At 31.4% G+C, this 26,524-nt stretch overlaps 1 long non-coding RNA gene across 1 annotated transcript; it reads right to left on the reverse strand.

The window, feature by feature from the left end:
* Positions 1–20,148: 20,148 nt before the first annotated feature.
* On the reverse strand, positions 20,149–25,956 carry LOC146998573 (uncharacterized). Its single transcript, XR_015039329.1, has 3 exons — positions 25,754–25,956; positions 23,383–23,472; positions 20,149–20,290 (listed from the first exon to the last, which is right to left on the reverse strand). It is a non-coding gene; the product is annotated as an uncharacterized LOC146998573 (long non-coding RNA).
* Positions 25,957–26,524: the final 568 nt, after the last annotated feature.

The following is a 26,524-nucleotide window of genomic DNA, read 5'->3' on the forward strand; positions in this document are numbered from 1 at the left end:
CTGTATGTTTGCGGCAAGTTGTCCGAATCAGATGATTTTTTTTATAGCTGAAACTTTACTATTAAGTGCAATTATTAAGCAGAGGCAAAACCACCAAAAATGGCAAGAATGGGTTCGAAAGGTTTATTTTTTGAGCGACCTGTTCAAAGAGATTTTTTTTTTTTTTTTACTGCCTCGTTTGCGAAATGAATATTCGGAATTATTAAATTCCTACTATTAGCTCACACTCTCCCTATATCTTGTTTAAATTTTCAGTACATAAAATGCTTTTTATTCATCAATTCAAGTTCAAGTACAATTTTTTAAACTTGTAGTGAAAGACACTTGATGTTAATACAGCTTTTTCACATATTAAAAATTTTAATTACAAAAAATTGGGTTTGTATTTTTATTTATTTATATTTTAAAAATTTTTCTTTGTGGACCTAAGTAGGATTTGACTTAATTTTTTTTTTTTTTATATTACTTGTTTTTTAATTACTTGAGGATGAGTATCGACCAGTTTGACAGACTTGCAGATTCTATAGTGTATGAAAATTAGGATTTATAAAACTGGTTTGGAATACGGTATATAAAGAGAATTAAATTACTTTACTTAATTCTCTTTATATACACCATCAACCATATAATAAAACTAACTTCATATTTTTTTAACTGCCCCTCCCTTGGTCTTTTGTATTTCTTTTTATTTATTTTTGAATTTAGAATGAGGTTCAAACTTTGTACAGTTTATGAGAAATTATGTGCATGATAAAATATGCAATAAAGTAAAAATAAGGAGAGAATTTATAGATGATATATGATAAAGGGATGCAGATATATTATTACATAAGGATTTCTATTTGGAATGCACATTTTTAAACTAAATTAAAAACAATAATAATAATAAATAAAATAAGAAAAGATAACAATAATAATAGGTAAAATAAGAATATATTGACTCATGATTAAATATAAGAAACACGTTTCAAAATGACAAAAGCTAACTGAGTTGTATACTGTCTACGGGTGAGGTTCGAACTCGCCACCTTGCCCTTTGCAAAGCAGAACGCTGAACACTCAGCTATCTGTGATAGCAGTGTTTGTTAAAATAATGTAACAAGCAAAAGTCGCTGCAAAGGTAATTAAACTTCAATAAATGGTTGCTGTTATGACACAAGTTGTAACTTTCCTCCAAAATTTCGTAATTGTATTTTATTGAATACTCTTTCACAGTCAACTGCTTTATTTTAGAAGTTGTTATATTGCTGAAGTTAGTTTTTTGTGTATTTAATATTGGGATATTTATAGAGCTTTTTATTACACATGATGTAGCCAATATTTATAATAATTCAGGAGAATTTTGTAAGGCAGAAACTTTGATTTCGTAGAAACTGTAATTTATTTAGGTTCCTATTACTTACGGTGTTATAAATAGGTGAAGCATATGGATATACTGGTCGAATCATTGCTTTATAAATATAGTTTTCCTTTTTAATAAGAATTTTAAATTTATACCAATATATACGGTTTGAGAAATCTGAAGATGGCGTGAACAATGCTGATAATTTTATTGCTGTATACAGTTATGATATTTCTAAGCAAAAACTCTTCTCTGTGTGGTTCTGACGCCATATGGAACAAGTAAGCAAGAAGGTTTTCTGATTATGACACGTCATAAGAACTCGGTCGGCTATTGGCTATACGCGCGCGTCGCGGGCGAAAAAGCTGAACAGGAGCGTACTCAGTTTTACGTCTTCTGCGTTACGCGAATTTACGCCGGCGTCAAAAAAGTTGCGTCAACTACGTCGCGAGCGTCCTCGTGTGGACGGGCCTTAAGTATAACTCTGTATACTTACTCAAACTTTGGATTGACAGAAATAGGTTTCTATAAATTTTCTCTTCGTTTTCGATAGTAAATAGACCTTTTTTTTCATTGCAGTCATTTAGGTTAACCTACGCTTCATCATAGGTCACAAGGTTTTTCCATTTATCTTCTGCCGAATGACTTTCGGACAGGGTTCTACGTTATTCTGCGTTGAGCTTCAAGCTTCGGCAAAAGCTGGTGAAAATCATGTTGTTTAGCTTTTCCATGTCGTAAATCTTGGTTTATTACTTTATTTATTGTTGCTACTCATGTATCGGAAGACCTTGCAATTGATTTCTGCTTCGGCGGATTTTCTCTTGATAACAAGATTTAACTTTAGAAACAAGAAAAGCAGTACGTACCTTTTTCGGGAATTCATTCGGAGTCTTCTTTCCATGCAGAAATAATAATTGGCCATTTTTCTCTTTGCTATTAATAATGTTAATTATTTTGCACCTAGACATTTTAATACTATGCATTTCACAATATTTTTTAATTTTATAATCGAAATCTTTATCTTGGAAAAGAGCAAAAACATATCCTTCAATCCACAGCTTGTTTACATGCGGCATTTTGAAAGAAGAATAAATGTAGAAGACGGTATTTCTCATTTCAATAAATAAGCTGTTGACAGAAACTTTTATTAAAATAAAAAATATATGCTTTTTTAATTCCTTACCGAAATCGTTCTAAAAATATGTAGCCGCCCTTTGTATATACTCAGTATATTTATCCATCTCTTGTGGCTATGGCTTTTCATGCTAATTTATGAAACAATAACGTTTTGTTAGCCAGTTTTTTAATCGGAAAATACAAAACATTGTTACGATTTTTGCTTCAGATCGTAACCAAGTTCATGCACCTTAAGTCCAACAGAGCGAAGAGACAGTTTCTCTTAACTAAATCCTTCATAAAGGTATCCCTTCCCTTACATGGATATTTCCTCCTCGGATGCTCGATAACATAAATAACCAAACCGACAGATCAAGTATGGAATATGCTTAGCAGGCGTTTCATTTCTCTCTATGATATTATCCAGAGCCTTTGTGAGTAATGAAAGTCTGCTCCATGAATAGGCACAAATTAACTAACTGGCCATAGATGATCTTATTCATATTACGAACTGATTGTGTTAATGTATGCGTTTCAAGCAGAGATCATCGCATTCCGTATTGGGTTACCTTCACAAGAAAGGATTTCTTTCATACAAAATTTTGTTTTCTTTATCATTATTATTTATTTACGTATTAGCCATTTTCATTATATTTGCCTAGGCTAGTGTCTTCTGTTACATTCCATGATCAATAAAATTCTCAAGGAATTTGAATCATACTTTCTTTTTACCCACTTTTTCATTTTCTCACTTAAATTTTGAGCTTGAGTGCATTTCACAGAAATAACGGATTAAAATAGTAGTCCTAAATATGAGATGCATATTGTTATGCCTTCATCTCCTAAGGAATGCATCCAAGATCTCCAGGCCCGGTTTGAAATCATATACAATTTTGCACGACAGCGAGTCAGCTTGGCGATGGAGAAGATGAAGACCAGATACGACACAAGAGCTACTGAACATCGATTCAATGAAGGAGCCAAGGTGTGGTTGTGGAGTCCGACTCTATGGAAAGGACTCTGTCCAAAATTACAACCACCTTGGGATGGTCCTTTCTTTCCTAACAAATTAAACACTTCAGGAGCTCACTACGAATGTTGAAAAGCTCACTTCGTCTTTATGGAGTGCACAAGGGATACAAGGGAAATCCTGTCCCTACAATACTTAATCGACGGCATCTGGGATTTTGAAATACAGAAAGCTGTACGAGGTACCACTGCAACCAACTATGTATCATCTTAATTCTGCTTGCTCATGCTTGCGGAAGCCCCGTCTCTCGCTTTGCTATATTTTTCTAGTATTTAAAATGTGACTTGAATATATAGAAATTGTGGGCAACTCCACTATTAAACCAATCTGTACGTCCTAATAAAGTAAAACTGTAATTGAAAAGCTATATTAAGATTCTCTAAGAATAAATAGGAGCGTTTGTCTTCCGCTCCATTATTCCATCTAAGCAACAATTTCAAGCTATCGTCTATCGTGTGAGCTCTATAACTTTCCCCACTCCGATCATGATTAAAAAATAATTTTTGTCTTGTCCTCTGAGTTCTCTCATCGTACCATCCAACAATAATACACACCATATCAAAATGTTTATATTGTATATATAAGGTAAACATACTAATGTGCTCAGAAAGAACTTGAATGATGCGGTATAAATATTGGAGTTACAGTCACAATTTATTTTTGTTCTTTACAAACAGTCTTAAAATGACTTACACAACTAAGCAGGCTTAAAGAAAGTTGTATGCGATAAAAGACGTACACAACTTTGTACTCATCTTTTAAGAATAATATTCGTATTTCTTGCATTCTGTTAACATAGGTAAAGCAAGAAAAGCAGGAGAAGGACAGTATAATGAGAATGAAGACACAGTTTTCCTTTGTTTCTATTGGTTAAGTACACCTTAATATTTGAAAATTTAACATCACTATAAACTATCTATCTCTATATCTAAGCATCAAAACGTAAAATTTCTTGGAATATGTTAATTTGATCGCATTATACTTAAGTGTTTTGTACATATCTGGTTTCATCCTAGCTTTGGATTAACATCATGATAGGTTATAGCTTGGTTTCTAGGCAACTGATTTAAAGCATATTTTGAAACTTGCTACTAAATGTAATCGTACAGAAAGTTGAACTTTTCACTCAAGTGTTCTAAATTATTACATGTAGTTACGTAAGAGCATATGCACTAATATATTTGTTTTAACATTCTGTTATAGTTTGAATATCTAAATAATTAACGAATGTATCAGATAAAATTGCGAAGACATTGTTTACTGTAACGTTAATCTTACCTTAACACATTTCGTTTCCCTTACCATAAAATTTTATTCAGCTATTTGCATAGATTTATTGCAATATGCTAACATTACTATACAAATAGCAACCAAGAAGTACTAACATTTGTATTTCCTCTTGAAAGATGATTTTATCGAGATGTATGTTATTTGACTTCTCAGCAAACGAAGTCTGGTTTCCTTAACCAAACAAATATGTTCAATCACTATCAATTTGCCTTTTTTGTGACATCGCATTAGTAGGAAAACAAACCTGGGTATCTTAATACAAATAATCCAGTAATAAGAAAATAATACTGCTCTGTCTGCGTCTGCCAAAAGAGTTGACATCAGCGATATGTCACAGCTTGAGATTCTTGGCCAAGCACGAAAAGAAAAAACATAACAATACCAATAATAGTCGAAGAAGGGAGGAATAAAAATATCTTTTCTCTGCAAAATGCGTGATATCATAGGTCAGTGGTTCTTGTCAGAGGCTCTGATAGCAACGTCACTAACGACGGACCAGGAGTTTCTGCTTCAAGTCACTCTTGGTTTCAGGTTCCTATATCAGCCGTAAGCAATTTTTTTTTTTTTTTTACAAGACTTTTTCTTCGCTCAGTATCCTGTTCTGCTGTACCCTTAAAAAGTTTGAGCTTTTATGTATGTGTACACAGTCAATTTCCAGTTCGGTACCGGATTAATTGAGTTATTGATTAATCAGGCCTTGTCTAAAATCATTAAGCTTGTTTATTGAAAAGTAATGGACAAATTGTTACCAAAATTATCAGAAAAGAGAAGAAAGTGAGGGCATACGGCAGTGATAGCAAAAAATGTAGCAATTAGGCGATGGTTTACGCACAGCAATACATAGTTTAATTGCACTTAGCTTTGAACATACAAGTGTCGCTAAAAAACGATTTAAAAATGCTAAAAAATTACCTTAAAAATTGTGAAACATGACAATAAATTAAATGTCTTTTGTTGCCCACTGGATGTAATGAAACCACAAGAGTAATATACGTAAAAATACTGTTTTTTCTATTTTCAGGCATTGAAATTTGATTTCATATACACAACAAATGTATTTATTCTCCAAATTGAACCGTTTACAATAAAAGACAATAATTAATAGTAGGAAATATGAAATGAAATAAGCATAAATATAAATAAATATATATATGACTTTATTTAAAAATATAATAAATATAAATGCGTATAAATATAAACAAATGTAAATGTAATAAAATATCCCCACTTCCTATGTTTTTCATCCGCTGTCGGAATCATCGTGATTTTGAATTAACCATTGACACTATCTCTATTACTAATTCTAATAACAGGTAATCTGTTATATTGGCAACAGTGGAATTTCACGTAATCTTGCGGCTTAAATAAATTAATTTTATTATTAATGGTCCCACCCTTTTGACACAGAAGAATTGTTTTCTAATATGAAGTGGGGTCTAGTAAGATGCTTGTATGGATACATAGAAAACTGCACTAGTTGAAACAACTCGGGATATCTCTTCATGCAAGTCACTGCTAAAAATATCTTTTTATTGTTCATTAAGCATTAGGTAACTATATTGTTCATCAATATATTATAAACATTCTCACAAATTGTCTATTCCTCCTTCCACTCTTATGTCAATATTCTTCCCTCTTCACCGATCAGAAAGCAAGATAGTGAAGAATGCCAGATTTAATTTTAAAGTTAATGGCTCTCGGACGTTTGTGAAACGTTAGTACATGCATGTTTAGCTAATATTGAATGCTGTGAAAATCGTGCAGTGGCGTAGTTTTGAATTCGAAAATAAATATAAGTTCTACTTTATGATGTAAAAAATATTGACGAATAGGTAGACGAAAAAGGTAGACGAAATATAGGTAGATGAAAAAGATCACCCTGAAGTATTTCTTATGTAGACGAAATCTGGTAAGTGACTTTGATGGCTACAGGCGCTGGTTAATTTCATTTTTTGTTCGAAATTTTCTTCGGTTGGATGTATTTTTAAGCAGATGATTACAGGTTAATTACAAAAGTATTAATACGTTATTATTATTTTTTAAATGTACATAAATGCGTAAATATATATAAATATGCAGATTTTAACATATGCATAAATACGTAAATGTCATTTTACCACCGCTTGCGTTTTTATATCTTCACATCTTTTTGAATGATAACTCGTTGAAATATTCGTTTCAATTAATAAGTGATAATTATTTTTAAGATATATAATTACCACTAATTAATTGAGGTGTTAAAATTTAAGTTTATTTATATATGAACAGCAGTCGCAAAAAAATATTAATAAAAATAGAAAGAACTGCTGAAATCATCGATTTCTTTTCAACAATCGTAAGGTTTTATGTTTTATGAAATTTTAAAAAATTAGTTGCAGTTAGCGAAATTCTTGAGATACATATCAAGTGCGATAAATTTCCTGCACAAGAGATAGCCAGTAATAGTAATTCTAATTATCATATGACTTTTGTGAAAATAAAGCAAGAAGATGGGCCTTTCAATTCTGTTTACTCATCATTTTTTTTTTTTTTCTGTTATCAAGTATTTAAACATTAAAAACATATAAAATAAGTTATTAATGATTTGTAATCTTTATTACTTCCAGGATAATGACAAATCCGCTTCTCATATGTGGCTTACTTGACCTCTCTGCTCTAATGAAACGGATAATTTCAGTTGCACCAATTGAATAAACTGCTTATACTATATTTATAAGGAAGGCGCTTTAGTTATAAAACTTCCCTCGAAATCAGCCAAATGTTTTTCTGAATTATTTTTATTAGCCCAAAGGGGCAGTTTGCCCAGAGGTAATATTAATTTCGTTTTGCCATTTTGCGTCGTCCACTATAAAACGCAGTTTCGCTTTTCAAATTTTTGCCACCAAATATTAGAACCATGCATTATAATTATAAAAATTCAATAATGGAGAATCATCATGAATGTATGCATATTTCTCGCATCGTGAAGAAGCAACGGTACATACAGACGTCGGATTTTGTATAGCATAGTCCTCCACTGGAATATGGGCATCTGAGAAAATAAATTTGGAACTTGTTTTGTTATCTATTTCATATTTTGTAAAACTTTAACGAGTGTTTTATTAAGAAACTCAACGATTTCAAAGCGAGGAATGCATTGGTGTACGAAAAAAAAAAAAAAAAAAAAAAAAAAAAAAAAAAAAAAAACATTTTTATCGCCAGCGCGCTAGACTGTGTATCGGAAATTCTAAAGCTATGCTTTTTTACATATTTTTGATATTACTTCTGAATTGAATTTCATGGCTTAAGTGCGAAGAACATGATATTTAATAAATAAAGGTAATATACAAAACGTTAAACTAACGCACCCTTTGAGCGTAATATAAAATCTGGTAGAATTCAAATTTTTAAAATTTTTTCATAGAGTTTATTCAAACATTTTTAATGAAAAATATTTAAGCATTTAGTCAAAAATTCCCTTTAAAAAGGCGAAGCTATTTCCTTGAGAATTTTATAGTAGCTGATGGCAAGTATTTGCAGCCGATAAAAATATTGTTTCAAATTTATAAGAAAAACGATGGAAATTTCTGTCTTTAAAATATTACTTAAACTAAAGCAAAAGGTTATTCTTTAAATTCAACTTAAATGAATAATTTTGTGTTTTTCTGAAAAATGTAAAAGTGATATTATTTGTTTCAAACGAATAATACAACTACGGATTTCTAAAATAACATAAGGTATTTTTTTTATATCAATTGAAATTTAATTTAAGTTAAATTGTTTTCCTTTGTTGACGTAAAGCTTCAGCAAATAATAGAATACATTCAATTTCTAGCTTAAGATGATTCCTTTTTCTTACTATCCTAAGTGATCTCCATAAATACAAAATGAGAAATTACTATATTTGTAGACTTTATTTATTATTTATACAGAAGTACTATCTTAGTTAATGTCAAATTATAGTAAAAAAATATTAAGCGTAGTTAAGAGAAAAACGAAGAGCAATAAAAAATTTTCAAATTTGCAAGCTATACATCTCTTTCTACGTATACATTAAAGGGTCGCTTTTAAAAATATAACGGAAAACGAAAAAACATTTCTTCACAGATACCTTAAGTGTTAACTCTAAATTAAAAAAAGAATTCCATGGTAAAGCGGACAGAAATGCAATTAAATCTGACGGATATTTTAAGATCAACAGATCATTTTCTTTGCGATGGAAAATCTAATAATGTAAATGAAACGCCAGAAAACAATCTCAAGCCCGTTAAATTTTAAGATTTGTTTCCAAATAAAAGACCAGAAAATATGCTGAAGACTGTTAAATTTTAAGATTTGTTTTTCACTAAAGTCAGAAGATTAGAAATCATTTTTTTCGTTAACTTCATTTAATATACATATTTCAGCTCCATGTTGCAATAATACTTCACGCTGTAAGAAAATATAGTACATAATAGTAAATTTACATACACTATTCTATTCTGAGTCGTTTGCTCTGATTTTTTAGAAGGTTCTTAATTTCTGAAATTATAGTTAAAAGTAATATTGATATTTTAATAGTAATCCAGAAACCTCAGTTTGTATGTGGACTATTTTGACTACAATATTGATAAAACATTCCGTTAGTTGTAACGATTATATATTTTTTTCATTCTGTTGTAGATTATGTATATCGAGATAAAAATAATTAACAGTCATTATATTTGTCTGCAAAAGAAAATAAATTACAGAGTACGAAGGAACAATTTCAGTTTTATATCTAATTAGCTGGCAGTAAAATCTCAAATTACCCCAATACCTGACTTCACTGTGCCCTTTCAAAATAAATATAATTATTAAGCATTTGCTAAACTTAAGCGGTTGATAAGGGTGAATTACATTAGCAATATATTGGAAAATTGCGTAGAATATCAATGTAATCATCAGCACCGTCAGAAGATCGTCTCCATTCACCTCTAAGAATTGTTACGCCAAACAACAAGCACCATTCCTGACTCCCACGTTCACACTACCTCATTATCTGTAACTAGGTATTGAACTAGTTACCCCTAGACTCTGCGGGAGTCATTACAACGTCCAAAGCTGATAGTCTGCCCAACACAGTTAGCGCAATGAATGAAATTAGAGCTTTCCGTCACGGACCCTCTGCAGCTTTTCCTTTCATTAATAACGCATTTCGCGCGCTGAATATGCAGATGGGATTTAAACAGTGCAGCGCACCAAATAATAATGGCAGGGCATTAACCAAAGGGGAAAGGAATTTTCAGTCATCTCCGTTTTGTTACACTCCGGAGAAAATATACAAAGCTTTATCCTCTGGGGTTCAAGCACTAAACGTAGTTTTAAATTGTAGTTCTGAATGGCATGTACAGCACAATTATGAGTTTCGTTTAGCCATTATACGATTAGAAAAACCTTAATAAGTGAAATAATTGCAAAAAGTGACTCAGCAAGCTAATAGATTATGTACACTTTAACAATAATATTTTAGTAGTATATTCATTTCCTAAAGTTTTATTATTCCAGTACTATTTTTTGAAGTAGCAGTATAAAAATCGCGTGTTCCTTAAATGTACCAATTAATAGTAAAAATATATCAAAGACCATAAGTATGCGTTTTGAAAAATTATGTGAGCTTAATAAAGTTAAACCAAATTAAGTATCTAATTTATACTTGCTTAAACTTTCTCGACCCAATGAATAATTGCTTTCACAAACTAACTTAACAGTAATAGCAACTGTAATAGTAGCCTAACTTAATTGTAATAACAAGACAAGAGGTAAAACTCAATTAAAATTTATTAAAGATATGTCTTATAACATAAGTAAAATTTAAGAGGTACTAGCCCTGCTACATGTCAAGTTTGAAACAATCACGTATTTAAGTAATAACAATACATAATTCAGTTTTACACTAAAGGGTACCCCAAAATCCGCGCAAGAATAATTTCGATAGGAATCAAAGATGTATAATTAAAATTGTGAGTTTTTAATAGGGTTATAGGCGGAATAGCCTATCAAGTAAATGGCATCTATGGCATTGCAGGCAAATATGCGCTCTTTTTGTGGAAATTTTCCCTAGCACTTTTGTATAAATGTGACTTAATTTCGTTGAGACAGCATTCAGTTTACTCTTCAAGGCGTGCCCGGCCGTGGATTTGTTGGCATAAGCTTAGACTTCGAAACACCTCAAACAAAAAAAGACTCAATCAGTAACTGAATTGTTTCTCGGACTGTATGGCACGTGGCACCATCTTGTAGAAGCTACGTGTCATCCTCATCCATATCTGGTAATTTAGGAACAAAATCCTGTATTATCAGCTAGTAATATTAACTGATATTGCCTCACCAGCCGCATTTTCGAAAATAAATGGTCCGATAATGCATCCAGCTCCAGATCGGCACACAACAGTGAATGTTGTGGATCCATTTCTTTCAATATGTAACTCAAGGACATAATAACGACATTTTCACAACTGTTGCAAAAAGGTGGAACTTTGCGAATATTTAGGCGCCTTTTAGACGTTGTGATACGATACTTTCACAACCAAAATATCACCTGCGAGAGACGTAATAATGATGTCTATGCGACAAAAAACCTCATCTGCAAAGACGTAATAAAGACGTCTTTGCAACGGTTCCAAAACAATGGAGTTTCGCGAACATCTGGGCGTCTTAAAGACGACATATTGCAACGTTTTTGCAACACGACTCGCGACCAGTTTGCAACGTCGTTACGACTTTACTGTGTTACTTGGATATTGGATGTTTTCTACAGCGATACTTCATTTAAGAATTTAGTTGCTCCTCAAGCTGACATTGAGTTGCTTTCTAATTAAACGCTGACAAGCAGAAACAGAAACTACAAAAACAGCATGTTACCTTAACAAGCTTACAATCTTTATTGACTCGTTTTGTCTTCTGATAATCGAAGATTTAAAATTTTCATTTCCTTAACTTGGACGAAGTTATGTAAAAGTAAAGTCATTATTCTGATGGTAAGAAAATGTCAATTAAATTGTTCTTAAGATAACATTATGCGAGCAGAATCTATTCTGCAATAAAACAGACATTCACTTCAAGACATTGCATTCAAGACATTTCTCTCAGCAGTACAACAGACATACTATCACAGAACTTTCACACTTAATTATCTATTTATCACTGCGAAAAATGAGAATGTGTTTAAAAAAGTTTCAAATTTCGATGTACTTTTATTTTTTCACAGATATTTATGATACCATTGTGTTGTTTATTCAATTTTTGATTAAATTCCATACCATATAAAGGTCAAAAGCGAGTCTTAAAAGAATATTTTACAGTTTTGCTAGGTTGCAATGCAGAGTCAAATGTGAGTTAAATCAAAGAAAACGTAGTAAACTTAGAAATGAAGAAAGAGAATTAAGAGCCTGTTTCCCTTTCAAACGTTCAGGTAGAACATCTGTTGGAGGGAAGAAAGTAAAACTCTTGGAGATCAAAAAGAAATTTACAGCCTTATTTGATGATAAGTCAGGTTTAACGCATATAGTGACGCATGAAATGAATATAGAAGACAATCTCTGCCACAGATTAAACTCTTATGAATATGATGAGGTTAAAAAAGAAAAATTATCGAAAAACATATTACAGAAATTTCGGACAAGAAAGCTATAATAAGGGTCAATTGTCAATGCGTGTTGTAATGGTATGTGCGGGGAAATGATTATGCGGTTGTAGAGACATTAGGATTTTTGGGAAGGAGGCAAGATAAAAAAAATGAGCAATCGCCTTTGCCGGGAATGGAACCACGGACCTCTGGAATACCGGCCCAGCGCGCAGAACCACTACACCACGAAGGCATGCTAGGAAGGCGGGGAGAAATACTTTATACGATGCAGAGTACAGTCGATTATCACAAACCAAATAAAAATTACGATTACTCACTTTATTTCGCCTATAATAGGGTCAGTTGGCCATGCAAGGTAATAGTATATGGAAAAAAATTATTATCCGATAAACTCCGGAGTACAGTAGATTACCCAAATCCAATAAAAATTAAAAATTATTCATTTTATTCCCTGCCTATTATTGAATAATTATCAGGAATGTCAAATTTGCGTCATATATTGCAGCGCTGAATCCAATTTCGAGCAATTTTCAGATCGCAGTAAGGTCAGAAGTTGTAAACAGAAACGCTTTTATAACGAAACCTGGAAAGTATAACTGTTTACGGTTAGTTTTTCATTGGGTGTTGGCCCCGCGATTTTTTAGCGTTCTTTGAGCACCATCGTACGGCTGGTACAGGGAAAATATTCTTCATAGCTCGAATGATATAATTGTTACTTAAGAATCATTAAGGAAACACATAGGAGGCTCTGTGCCAAGTAGTGTCATTGTTATAGGACGTGAGAGTGAAGGCTGATATTGACAGCTCTAAGTTCTCATGTAGAAAGCAACAGAATTTAGGTTTTTAATATGAAGCAAGAAAGGATTAAGAACAATGAGTTGGTTAATTTTAAGTCAATTTTAAGTCTGCTTAAAAGCTAGCTTTTTCCTCGGGTAGGGAAACTATATAAAGAATTTCGCAGATATCTAGCAACTCCATTTCGAATTAAAGAGGGAAAAGCTAACATTTGTAATAGCCACTGTAAACGAACAAGGTAACTGAGACGCTAAAACGGTTTTTAATATCCGCGCCAGAACTCAGGGTGAGGGACATGCAGGACTGTCGCAAAGTAACATCGAGGAATATTGTCATCGTTTTAATGCAAGTTCGGCAAGGAAAAGTGCACTTACTATAACAATGGACATGATGGAATATTTCCATATACAAAGCTATGTTATAAGGCACTCAGATCTTCGGACAATAATAAATAAAAATCTGTATTACGATAAAAGCCACACAGAAGTCAATTTATAATCCGGAACAAAATTTTTAAATCGAAACGTACCCATTCGTCAGAGGAAAAATAAATAAAAAAAAAAAAAATTTATCCATCCTTTGAGGAGCCATTAGAAGTCATGAATATTAATGTCGCGGTATAGATAAGTACGTTGAGGTAGACAATTTCCGCAAATGCTGGCCAGCTGCCGAGAATTTTACGATAGAAGTAATATGTCGTTTTAAAATGAAATTGGCGTTTAAGTAGACGTAATGCCTGGAATGCAAACAGATGTTTCTGACAGAGTTGTGAATGAAAGCTTCTGCGCAATCTAATTAGGGACAGACGGACCGCCCTGCATGTGAGAATTAGAAAGGGGAGCAAAATCATGGACAGAAAAGGAAGTAAGCGGTAACGATTTGTTTTTATTTGGTTTATTTGATTAAGGCAACTCACATTAAGTCTACCACCTTCGTAGAGGACATTCTAAGGGCTGCTGGCTCATGTTCATGTGACACATGAAGAAAACAATGCACAGATCCGGTCAGATCAATACTAAAATTTGAATCTAGGTAGAACTACAAGGAATTAGAAACTTTGCTGCTCTGCCGTTGGTGGACCTGGCGGTAAGGCGGTAAAGGAACCGAGGCCGAAGAGATTTTAAATATCGTTTCCGAAGCAATGAACGAAAAGGGAAGGAGGAACATCTGGGTCCTGAGCCCTATCGACCGAAGGTTAGTCGTCTCATGAGCATGGAAGTACTGACGAAGTAATGTCTACGACAGGGAAACTTGTTCAAGGGTGACGGACGGACGTGACTACACAACGGAAGAGCCTACGAAAGTCTGCTGAAGAACGGATACGGTTTCGGGACTGATGTTGGAGAAGAATAATTGACTGAAACTAAAATGGAAAGGCATGGGTACTCGTACAGATAGAATGCATTTTTTTAATATTTAGAGCGAAAAAGAATTACAAAATTGAGGCAAAATAATATGTATAATTACATACAGTCAACTATGAATACTGTAAAATTTAGTTCAAATTTAAATGTTTAGTGTTACACATCGACTGTGATTTTGAGTGGAGGTGAATATTTGTTTTGAGTTGCATTGAATATTATAATGAAATATTAGTAATTATTACTTTTGAATCCCGTATTGGGCATTTGGAAAGTTAATAAATGCGAAAGAAAAATTTAGTCTCCATGGACAAAACATATAGTTAGATTTTGCCTATTTTTCAGACATTAAGAGGTCTCGGGGTGTTAGGGTGAACTCAAGTTTAGTCGTTCAGTAGTAACTTGTTATATAGTGGAGATTAGAGATAGCTGTGTGCAATAACACATCGTGAATATTTAGGTGGTTTCCACGCTACCAAAACGGCAGTACAAAAAATCAATGAAGATATCACACAGTATCTTATAAGAAAATAAATTTGTTTTAGTGATAGGAAGATGTTATGCAAGTAAATAATACAAACGTTTTTACTAAAACAATAAACAAAATTTAATCTTTGGAATTGTATCGAGACTACAAAAACGGTCAGTTCTAGAAGTTGGAAATTTCTTTTCATGAAATCCGTTTTAGAACTTGTAAGTAAAAATGGTTTCGTAGAAAGTTGTGATTACGATATTTCATTTAAATTTAACTAAGATTTAAATTTTTGCTTTTCAGTCTTTCTTTTTCTTTAATGCCTCATTTCATCACGCACTCACTTAAATCTGAGGTACATGAAGATTTTAGGGCAAACAGTGTAATTTGATTTGATAGGAAATAATATAAACGGCAAGACTATATCCGTCTTGCCTTGCCGCGAAACGCAGTACGTGAAAAGTGATCGTAGGAAATTAGGTTCGATATGGTGTTTATGACATTAGTTAGAGTTAGGTTTTCCGACCTCGCTAAGATTTTTGTTTCGGTTTTGACTACTAGTGCTTCAGCTACTAGTTAGTTTTTTACTATCGACATAGTAGCTGTAAGTCCAGAGATTTGAATTTTTTCTTTGTATTACTTTAAGTCAGATTATTTTTTATGTCACAAATGGCGTGAAAAGGAAGTTAAGATTTTGCATTTTGTCCACCTGTTCTTTTCGCAGTCAATTAGGGCGTAATTCATCATCACAGTTAAGGTAACCTTTCAGGATGAGCGGTTCGTAGTGGTACTTAGTAATTAGCTAGAAAGTCATTCTAGAATGTATTATGTTATAATTGTTAAACAATATAGATAACTGTAATAAGCAAATGAGGACAGAAGTTTAATGGCAATTAATGCTTATCTGAGCTTTATACATCAATGTATTTCTGTAGCATCATGTTAATAAATAAATATATTATCCAAAAACACTAAATTTAATTTGAACACGTTTAAAGGTATGTAATAAGGCAACTTGCAACTATTTTGGGAAGTTCCTACAATATGTTTTAAAGCAATAATGACATGATAATTGAATTGCTTTATTATTTATGTTTTAAAATTTGTAATAAGTGGAATGGAAGCCGATTCATCATCCCCGTAGCCTACTTAATATCGATTCGTGAAATCGCGTTTTTGTTTATGTAATTTGAATTAAAATTATTAATTTAAAATGGTGATGTATTATTGAGTTAGATGTATACATTAATGGTATAATGCATATTGCTTTGTTTAGTTTATTCCTTGGTCATTAGGTTGTTTGATGAGTTTTCGCCTTAAATATATAAATACCTGATAGAATTATTGTTCCATCATTTGATAATGGTCTTTAAATATATATATATATATATATTTAAAGATATATATATATATATATATATATATATTATTATTTGCGCAATAGACCTGACTAGAATTGCCGGTTTGGCTTTAACTTATAACTCGAGTAAAGACGAAACACTTTCGTATTTACGTATTTTTATCAATTATTGTTCATTGAACGGGAGTTGGCTTGTTCCCTTTGAAAAGTCAACTAATTTCCGATCAATGACAATGATTAAATGTTTTAATTTTTCCTTTTACAATTGAAATTTTATTCTTCGTGATGATTTAACTCCAACAACTCCCGTTAAAACATTATTAACATTTTGCTTTCAAATTACTTCAAAACATCTTTCTAAATATAACTTACCAGTATCGATTCACACTTTTAAAATAATTCTACTTTAATTAAACTTAGGAGATAATATAATCAATTAATCAATACTGTTTAGGAAATAAATTATTATTATTATATATATATATATATATATTACTTTTACACCGCTAACGAGACTATTTCTTGTTTCTTTATATGTAGCATTTGTATACCTTTGCTTTCCATTTTATTTTAATCACTCTTGTTTACAGGCAAGGCTTAGGAAATAGCTTATCGTTTTGTCAATTTATGAGTATTTAAGACTATATTTTATGTAAAAGTAATCTTATCAATTAAAATAAACACGGCATAAATGTATTTTTTTTTTAAATAGTCTATTCTATTTTTCTTTCCTAAAGTATCCGCAAAACATATCAGAAATGTTTAAAGTCAGACATACTACATCTGAATGATTTTTTTTTCTGTGTGTAACTTTACTTTGAATGCGTAACTGCATAATAGTATAATATAATATGAATGTATATTTAATATTTATGAATATGTTTCAGCTGTACATCTGATGTGTTTCTTTTGATTATTTCAAAATGTTTTCTTCGATTACTTTTGTTAACTAGGCTTGTCAACGACGGTCTTAGAGACGAAGTTTTTAAGATGCAAAATATGTTTTAGTAGAACACTTATATCTGAATACCTCAAAAGTACAGTGATTATGACTTACTTGAATGTTTGTAAGGTATATTTTAAATTTATAACAGTTATTTTAATTTCAAAGACCTTTTCTATCAATTCTTGTTTCCACTTACAACTCCCTACCAGAATGAGTTTTTAGAATCTCGTTGAATGCAAATGAGTTAGAAGAAGTATTTAAGAAAGGTTCAACTACGATTGAAAGCTCTAGGAATCCTTAGTAGCACGTGTTTGCGTTTGAGCTAAGTCACTCTTGGTCACGTTCGAGCTATGTCTCTCACACACGCTCGGCCGTAGCCCCACCATAGCAAAAAACATCCTTGGGATATCCCAAGGATGTTGCTCGCGGGATATGCGCACATCCTCAGGACATCCCGGAATATCCCGCGAACCTCCTCCCGAGTGCTTAATGTCACATCCCGGGATATCCTCAGGACATCCTAACCAAGTCCCATCGACAGCGTGCGGGATGTTATTAGGATATGAACTCCTACTTACTACATCCTCAGGACATCCCGGAAACCTCCTAAGCACATCCCATTATATCCTAAAAACATCCTATCTATGTCCCATCGACAGCATATGGGATGTTATTAGGATTTAAAGTCCTATTTACTACATCCTCAGGACATCCCGTAATATCCCAATTTCCTCCTAAACTCATCCTCCTGAGCGCTTAATGTCACATCCCAGTATATCCTTAGGACATCCTATCTACGTCCCACCGACAGCGTATGGGATGTTATCAGGATTTGAAACACTAGTTACAATATATCCCTTTAACCTCTTAAATACATACTCTCAACTGCTTAGTGTCACATCCCAGTATATATACAGAGGAAAATTCCACTGAATAAAACTGAAAATTTTGCTTTTATTTTTAAGATATTAAAAATCTTTTGATCATTTTTAAACATCCAATAGCCCCCAAATTGAATTATTCATAATTAAATTATTTTACAAAATCAGTCTCTAATTTCAGTTAATTTGTATTAAAAATTGAATAATAAAATTACCCATTTAATAATTTTTACATAAATGAATCATCTTTCTTTAAAACATGTAAGGAATTTAGTGTTTTGATGACACTGTTGGGAAATTGTTAAAAGGAATAAATTGTATTTTTAAAACTAAATCAATTCCTAGCCTCAGAATAAATAAATATGTTTCGTAACATGAGAATGCTGCAGGCTTTTTTATATATTTAATATTTAGTTGTAAAAATTTGACATTATGTTAACAATTCTTTATATCATTCAAAAGGTAACTCAAGAAGCTCTTCTAAAATTATTTTTGCTCACACAATTAAAAAAAAAAAATCTGAAAGGCCTCAGATTTTAGCAGTCACTCAAAGAGGCTAAAAGTTTATGAATGCATAGATTATCAATACAGATGGGGCAGTGGAAATAGCAAAACATTTTATAAGATACTGACACCAGAAAGTTATGTCTTCTATATATTTCAAAAATGAAGAAATATATCATGTAATTATGTAGAAATATTAAAATGTTTTCAATTAGGTATATCATGAATTAAATGCATTTTAAATCAATCAGATTCAAAATTTAAAAAAAGCATTGTTAAGAACTGTGTGTAATGCTTTTAAATAGCTTGGCTTATTAGTCAATAATATATTAGATTTTAAAGGTAAATATGTTAAATTTTGCCAAATGGCAAGACATGAATAAAAAGCGAAACAAGTTTACGACTGACGATATGAAGTCACATTTCAAAACTAATAGCCCTTTTAGATTAAAAAAAAAAGTTCTGAAAATAATTTGCAATGGTTCATTGGTATTATTTTACGCAAAATTCAGTGAAATGAAATTTACCCGTTGAAATCAGCACCAAATTAAACTTTGTAAATTCTAGCGCATGTTAAAGGTTGTCTGAATTTTATTACTAACCATTCATTTCAGGGCAAAATAAAACAGTAATTGCCATTTATATGACAATCAATATCAAAAATTTAAATCTGCATTTTACGCAGCATAGAAAAACTTCAAAAGATCTACTGTTTACCATGCAATTAAGGCATTTTATTCTGCTATCAACTCTACCAATTATTAATTCCATTAAGTATATTCAGTTTACTCTTTCTGCTCAATATATGCAATGTAAAATTTTCCATAAATTTATTAATTCATTTTATTTTGAGGTGAGCTTTTATTCAACTCTCAATGTCAACGAGAATGTTTAGTTCATTTTTTATTCGGTCTCAAAAGAGAAATCAAAATACATGGATTTATGTACGTGTATTTATGAATCAAAATACATGAGAAATCACAGTGAGAAAAGCACTGCTACCTTAAACTGTGATTATATATAACAAATGCAGTGAATTATAGTTAAAAAATAGTGAAAATATTTATATTTCTGAACTATTTCATATATAACATTTTCAGTTCCGCATATGTGGCAATTTAAGAACTTTTTTATGTATACCAATTTTTTGAAATATCTGCAAATTTTTGCATCTTTAAGGAAAGCTTATTCTTTCACCTGTAGTATATAAGTAATGGTAATTTACCAGATAAAATTACTTAATGGGGAATACAGAAAAATATCTAACCACTTACCTTTGTGACTTCATCTGCAAAGAGACTAAAAAAGTAGTTCAGTTAAATCTGCTATAATAAATATTTATAATAATGCTAAATTATGCAATATCTATTAATATGACAAATTTTTGTAAAGCTATTTATTTGGATGAAAAATAAACACATTCAGAAATTTATGGCACTATATTATGATTAACAGAGGAAAAACACTTTTCAAAATTCAAAATAGTTTTTATTAATCCAATTTATCACATTTTATTTGAATTCATGAAAAACAATGTTATATCCATGTATTCTTATGTATATAAGAACTCTTGATAAATTGGATCTCTGTCATTGCCTTTCACAGCACCTAAAATAAAAAAACACTCACAATTACTACATGTGAATATAATTCATAATTAAATTTAAACAAATGACTATTAGAATGCAAATTAAAGGAATCATTTAAAATATTTTAACATTTAGTACCTATAAACAGAGTAGCAATTATTTGATTTTTCGATTATAGTAAAATAAACATGAAGGATGCCTTTTAAAATTTTTTATGTCAGAAAATAAACTCAAACCACCAGCTGAACATATGAGCAGTTTTATCAATCAGCCACTGGTAGGTAACCTGGATACTGAATCAACATATAAAGTTGCCAAGATAAAGAGAGAAACAAAATTATGATAATCACATCTTACCTATTCATAAAACTATTTTAAATTTAATGTGTAGGCAAGTCCAAAAAGAGTGAGAATGAATTTATTTTGCAACACAAAGTAAAGTCTTGCAGGAGCAAAAAAAACTTGTCTCATGAGATTGGCAAGTAAAAAATAATTAACTGCATCTGGTAACATTTATCTGACAACACATAAGTAATTGTTAGCTATGTGCAGAAAATAAAATCTGATCAGGGGCGTAGCTAGAGGGGGGCATCTGTCCTTGGGTGCAGAATCCAAGGGGCACCAAACTGATGTTAGAACATTTTAGAATTAAATGTTTTCCATCCTTGGCAAGCAGTAGGGGGCACGAAATCTTCAGTTGTCCCTGAGCGCTGAAAACCCTAGCTATGACTCTGAATCTGATCATGTTAATGCAATTTTAAACTTTTGAATTTAACCGCAGAAATTTACCAAAGAAGTACTTGTACCAGTAGTAAATGAAGATGTGGCTAATCTTTACTGTATGGTACACCTTGGTTTCTGTCTGAAAAAAAAAACGCAAAGTGGTATTGGTTGTTTGTGAAATGTGGAAGCCCATTGCGTCAAATAAGTTTTTCGGTAACCCTAATGTTGATAATGTTGGCAAAAGTAGCCTTTGGGGAAAAAAAAAAAAACTTTTTTTTTGTCAATAAAAAGGAGTTATTTCTGCAAATATTGCCAACGTGCTGTGATAAATTTAGTTTTGGGGTACTTTTTTTAATAGTAAACCTTTTGTACGGTCCCAGGTTTTTGGTTCTTACCATTCTCTTCAATTGCTGTGTTTGGTTGCACGGAAGTGGTATGGTCTTGTATTTTGAACATGATATTTATTATTTTGGTGTGGGTACCATCGTTTGAGTATGTCTGAGGTGACTAAGAGACGAAAAATTTAATTGAACTGCTTACCTGGAGGATGGTGGTGGGAAGCCTAAACATATGCATGTGAAAAAAAAAGATATGTAAAAAAAAGGACGTTTCATTTATTTTTTTGTCTCTGTGTGTTAATTTTTGTTAGAAGATTTGTTGTTTAATGTTTTTATGTTAGGAAATATGTATTTTTGGTAACTTATTTCTCTCTGTTTGTGTATTTTTGGTTGTCTGTGTGTTAAGACAGTGGCGAATTTTTTCTGGTAACTATGATATTTTTAACTTTCTGATTTTCTTAAAGTGAAAATAGATCAATGTATACATGGACAAAGTTAAGGCAGTGCACAATGCCCAGTTTGTGCAGTTCTCTGTTTTAATAGGTCGATGTGTACATGGACACAGAATTTGTGTATGTCTTTGACTTCTTATTTTGGTTTTGTGTAGCGGCCACCTTGAAATTGGTGCCGATCCTCTCAGGTGACGATCTTGATATAAAAAAAAAGAAACGATTCACCAAGGGTTACAGTAGAGTAAATTTTTACCAAAGATGTTCTACCATAATCACCATTTCAGTGGTTTAAACACTAGTGGAGCAGTATGCAGAGATGAAGATTTGAGTTTTGTTTACACAGCATGATGGTTTAGGCACTCCATCCATTACAGTGAACAAAATTATAATAAACATAGCCACAATAATTGTCTATAAATATTGATGTATAACACTGCATTAACTATTATATTTCTTATGCTAGTATATACAGAATCCTTAATCGAAGGGAAAATCAGAAGACTGTGCATGCATTTTCCTTTAACTGAAACATGGATTTGACCATACAAATCTGTCTTACGGGACATGCCACACTATGCAGATAGACATTAAAAAGTGCTTGTGTTGTTTTTATTTGTTAGAGGTATGAAATAAATATACTTCTAGATTTAAATTTTTTCTTTTCTTGTTTTACATTTGGATTACCTATCAAAAAGTAAGGAATTTTGATATTATTACAATATCGGAGTTAAAATAACAATTATTGGACATGTTAAAGTAATGAAAATTTTAAATTACGTTAAAAAGTAACTCTTAATGTGGCATATTTTTGAATTAAACTCTATCGACATTTAAAACAACAAAACGTCCCTCTTTATTAAGGACTTTAATTAACTAATTTTAAATGCGGAGCTATGAATGGATTTTTTCCCTTGCATGTTATAATAACTGAAACAAAATTACTCTGATACGGTCAAAATTCCTAAATGCAAGTACATAAAATTTACTTTAGCAATTTAAAGAGATGAGACACACTGAACACATGAATAAATTTCTATCAAAGAATAATTTATTAAATTTGGCCTGTTCCATAGTAAACTTTAACCATTAGATTACATTATTACACCATGTTATCAGTTTGAAAAGCAAGTCATATGCCAGATCTTGGATGTAAAAGAAATGCACAAAATAATATACAGATGATTGAAAAATGATGTACACCAATGTTTATAGATATGATTAAATGTAACAGAAAATTTACTGTCACAACCACATTTTTAAGTGAAATGTATTATTTTAACATTTTACAATATTTAAGGTATGGCATTAAATGCAACATTATGTGCCTGAATATAAGTTAGTAAATTTTAAAAAAAAAATAATAATAATAATCAAAGAATGAATTAGAATTATACCTACGCTAAATATAAGGTTGTTTTTTACGATTTTGATTGTCACATTAGCGTGTTTCTCTTCTATTCTAGTCCAAAGAATGAATGTCATGAAAAATTTCAAAAACAAGCAGAATTTAATTTAGACCTTTAGACACTTATGATAAATCAATTTGAGAATTCTTCACCCAAAATTAAATTATAATTAATTAAACCAGTTTGACTGACCTTCTACAAAATCCTTCAGCTGCAATTTTTTCTAGCTTGAAAACCAAATTCTTCTCCACATGGTAATAACATCTTAACCAGTTGAAATTCCTGCAGAAAGTTTGATAACACAGTAATAGAATTAATAGAATAGAAAAATTAACACAAAAGTATAGAACATCATTTAAACTTAACATTATTACAAATTTTGGTGCTTTCTGACTATCTGCAAAGCTGTGAAAATTGGCAAAATGGTTAGTTTATGGTTCATATCTACTGCTCTGTTCACAAGTAGTAATTCAAATAAGCACTTTATAAGAAACAAGAAATTTTAGGATGCACACACACAAAAATATACACATATTTTTCATCCAATGGAATACTATTCAGAAATAAAGATTAAATATAAAGCATGTAAATACATGTGTGTGGTATGCATATTCATAGTTTGCTATTATCGTGTGCATACTCTTGCTGTTTTAGCATAAGCTGTGAGGGCAGATGATAAGAAAGTATCAGAATTTTTCATGTATAAGAAAAGATTGCCCTGACAATAGTATCTCAATTGTTTAGCACTGACATTTACATAGCGCATTAGAAATATATAGTAATATATGTATAATAAAAAGATAATTGCATATTATTAATTCATTTTTTTAAATGCCAAACTTTAACAATTCTTTCACATATAATTAAACAGAATTCTTTCACATGAACATCTAAAATCCATTCTTAACTAAAAAATAAATAATAAAACCACGTAAATTTCTTATCAAGCCCATCATTTCCGAAATGTCTACTTCCGAAAGTTCCCAGCATTTCTCAATATATTATTAAATTACTAAACTAAGCATCAATGATCGTCATGTTCGCTATTGTGGCAATATCTTTCACACTTCTTTGTTACCACAAGTAACAAGTAGGCTTCAATAAATCTTTAACTGTTACATGCTACTTTTGTCTAAAATTTGTACAAATAATAAAATTAAATGAGCTCTTTATAATATGCTCAAAGAAACAATTTTGTATGAAAATTTGTATGTTATATATTGGCCTGATTAATGATTCAGGAAATAATTCGGGTTTTCAAAGTGCTTCCAATAATTCAAATTTCAGCTTGTGTCAAAATAAAATCTATAACACAAAGATAAGCAAATTTCCTTATGAACAATGCATTTTAACATTATTCAATCACTGGCAATCACACAGTACTGATTGCTTCAATAAAAATTACTGTAACTGTGTTTAATCATTTAGTACAGTTTGTTATTTCCTGCAAAAAAAATTCACTTTTCTGGATAGCATTTATATTTCCATCTCACTTTCAATGAAACATTAAGAGAAATGCATATAATTTAAACACCAGTTTATTTTATTTATCAGACAGATTATGTCAACTCGAAAAAACCTATCAGTAAAATTCGGCAGTAATAATTCTGAATGTTAGGTAACTTGCAAGATTCAACAAAAATTATAAATACTTTTATTATAATGACAATACTACAGTAACATGAACATAAAATTAAACTGCATATAACTATGAAATAAGCCAGCATATAATAATGGTGCATTGGTTTCTAAAACAATGGGCTCGATGAAAAAATACATGTATTATGGTAGCTATTCATATTCTTCAGCTTTCCTAATATTCTCACGTTCACTTTACATAACTAAAGTATCTAAAATACAATAAAAATGCAAACAATATTTATGAGAAAATGTTAAAAGCAATCATAAGCATTTGATTGAATGACCATATTTTGTCTTCCTGCAAGTCGAATCTTAAAATGATATGCAGTTTGAAAAATGCTTAATCCTTTTATAAAATATTCAAAAAAGATTAAAAAAAGGTACTGTTCTGTTATCAGGACCGGGTTCAGAATTGTATTTATGTATGCTTGTATATTTGTATGTTTGTGTGTCTACATATACACATCTATGCACATACTTACGAACACAGGTTCATACATTTCCGATTCTGGTCCCAATAACAGAAGAGTACCCCCAAAAAAACTTGAATTACAAACTTGATTAAGATAATGTTTCAACCATACATATTTCGGACAAAACAATGCAAACTCTTATTTTTATACAATTGTTCAAATTATTTAACATAAATTTATTGCTGCAATAAAATAATAAGCAATCTGATCACACATATTATTTTGAAACTGAATGCATAAACTAGACTAAAAAAATTCAGTCATAAACATTTGGATAGCAGGGCAAATTAGATATTTGAAAAGACAGCCAGCCATTGACATACACGTAATTCACGACAGAATGGTAACAATTCATAAAGCTGTGAAACATTTAACTGTCAAAATGACATAAATAACATAAATTCGAAAAGCAAAAAAAGTAAACATACAAGTATTGCAACTGAACTTACCTTTCATGCAACAAAAAATATCCATACAAGTTAACCTCATGGCGCAGCCATTTTGGATTTCGTTTCAAATCAGACAGATGTTTACGGATTTGCGGAAGAATACGAGGACCTAGTAGTTTGCCGGATACAATGTGCAATGACGCGAAAGAATATAGTTCTGTAGAACTTCCTACATTATTCCGTAATAAACAGTACTATTTCCTAATTTTTTTCTTTATCTAATTAATTAATTAATAGGGAAATAGTTAAATAATGCCGAATTCATTTTTAATGAAATGTAAAATTTTGCATGTATGGGACAACCACCTTCCGTCCAATATTTCTGAGAATATAAACAAATTTTGGAATCTGAGAGTATCAGTAAATAAATATATAGAATATCGCCTCTCAAACGACCACTTCTGAAAGTGACCAATAGTTCTGAGATTATCAATAAATATTGATATTAAGCATTATTTCTATAAGACGACCATCTCTATATAAGACCAAAGTTTCTAGAATCTTGGATAGTCATCAGAGATGTATCTTTACTGCGAAATTATCGCACGACTGTAATTCAATATCAATAACGGATCGCGCGATTGAAAAACATTTTCTGTCCTGTAATTAGAGGAAAAAAAATTTCCTTATGAGGTATTTCTCCCGCTTTCATAGCGTGCCTTCGTGGTGTAATAGTTCTGCACGCTGGGCCGGTATTTCAGAGGTCCGTGGTTCGATTCACGGCGAAGGCGGTTGCTAATTTTTCATCTCTACGGCTTCCCAAAAAAATCC

The sequence above is a fragment of the Stegodyphus dumicola genome, chromosome 2 (assembly GCF_044657685.1).
Source record: "Stegodyphus dumicola isolate Sdum_Otavi_A_Nest chromosome 2, ASM4465768v1".
Taxonomy (NCBI): domain Eukaryota; kingdom Metazoa; phylum Arthropoda; class Arachnida; order Araneae; family Eresidae; genus Stegodyphus; species Stegodyphus dumicola.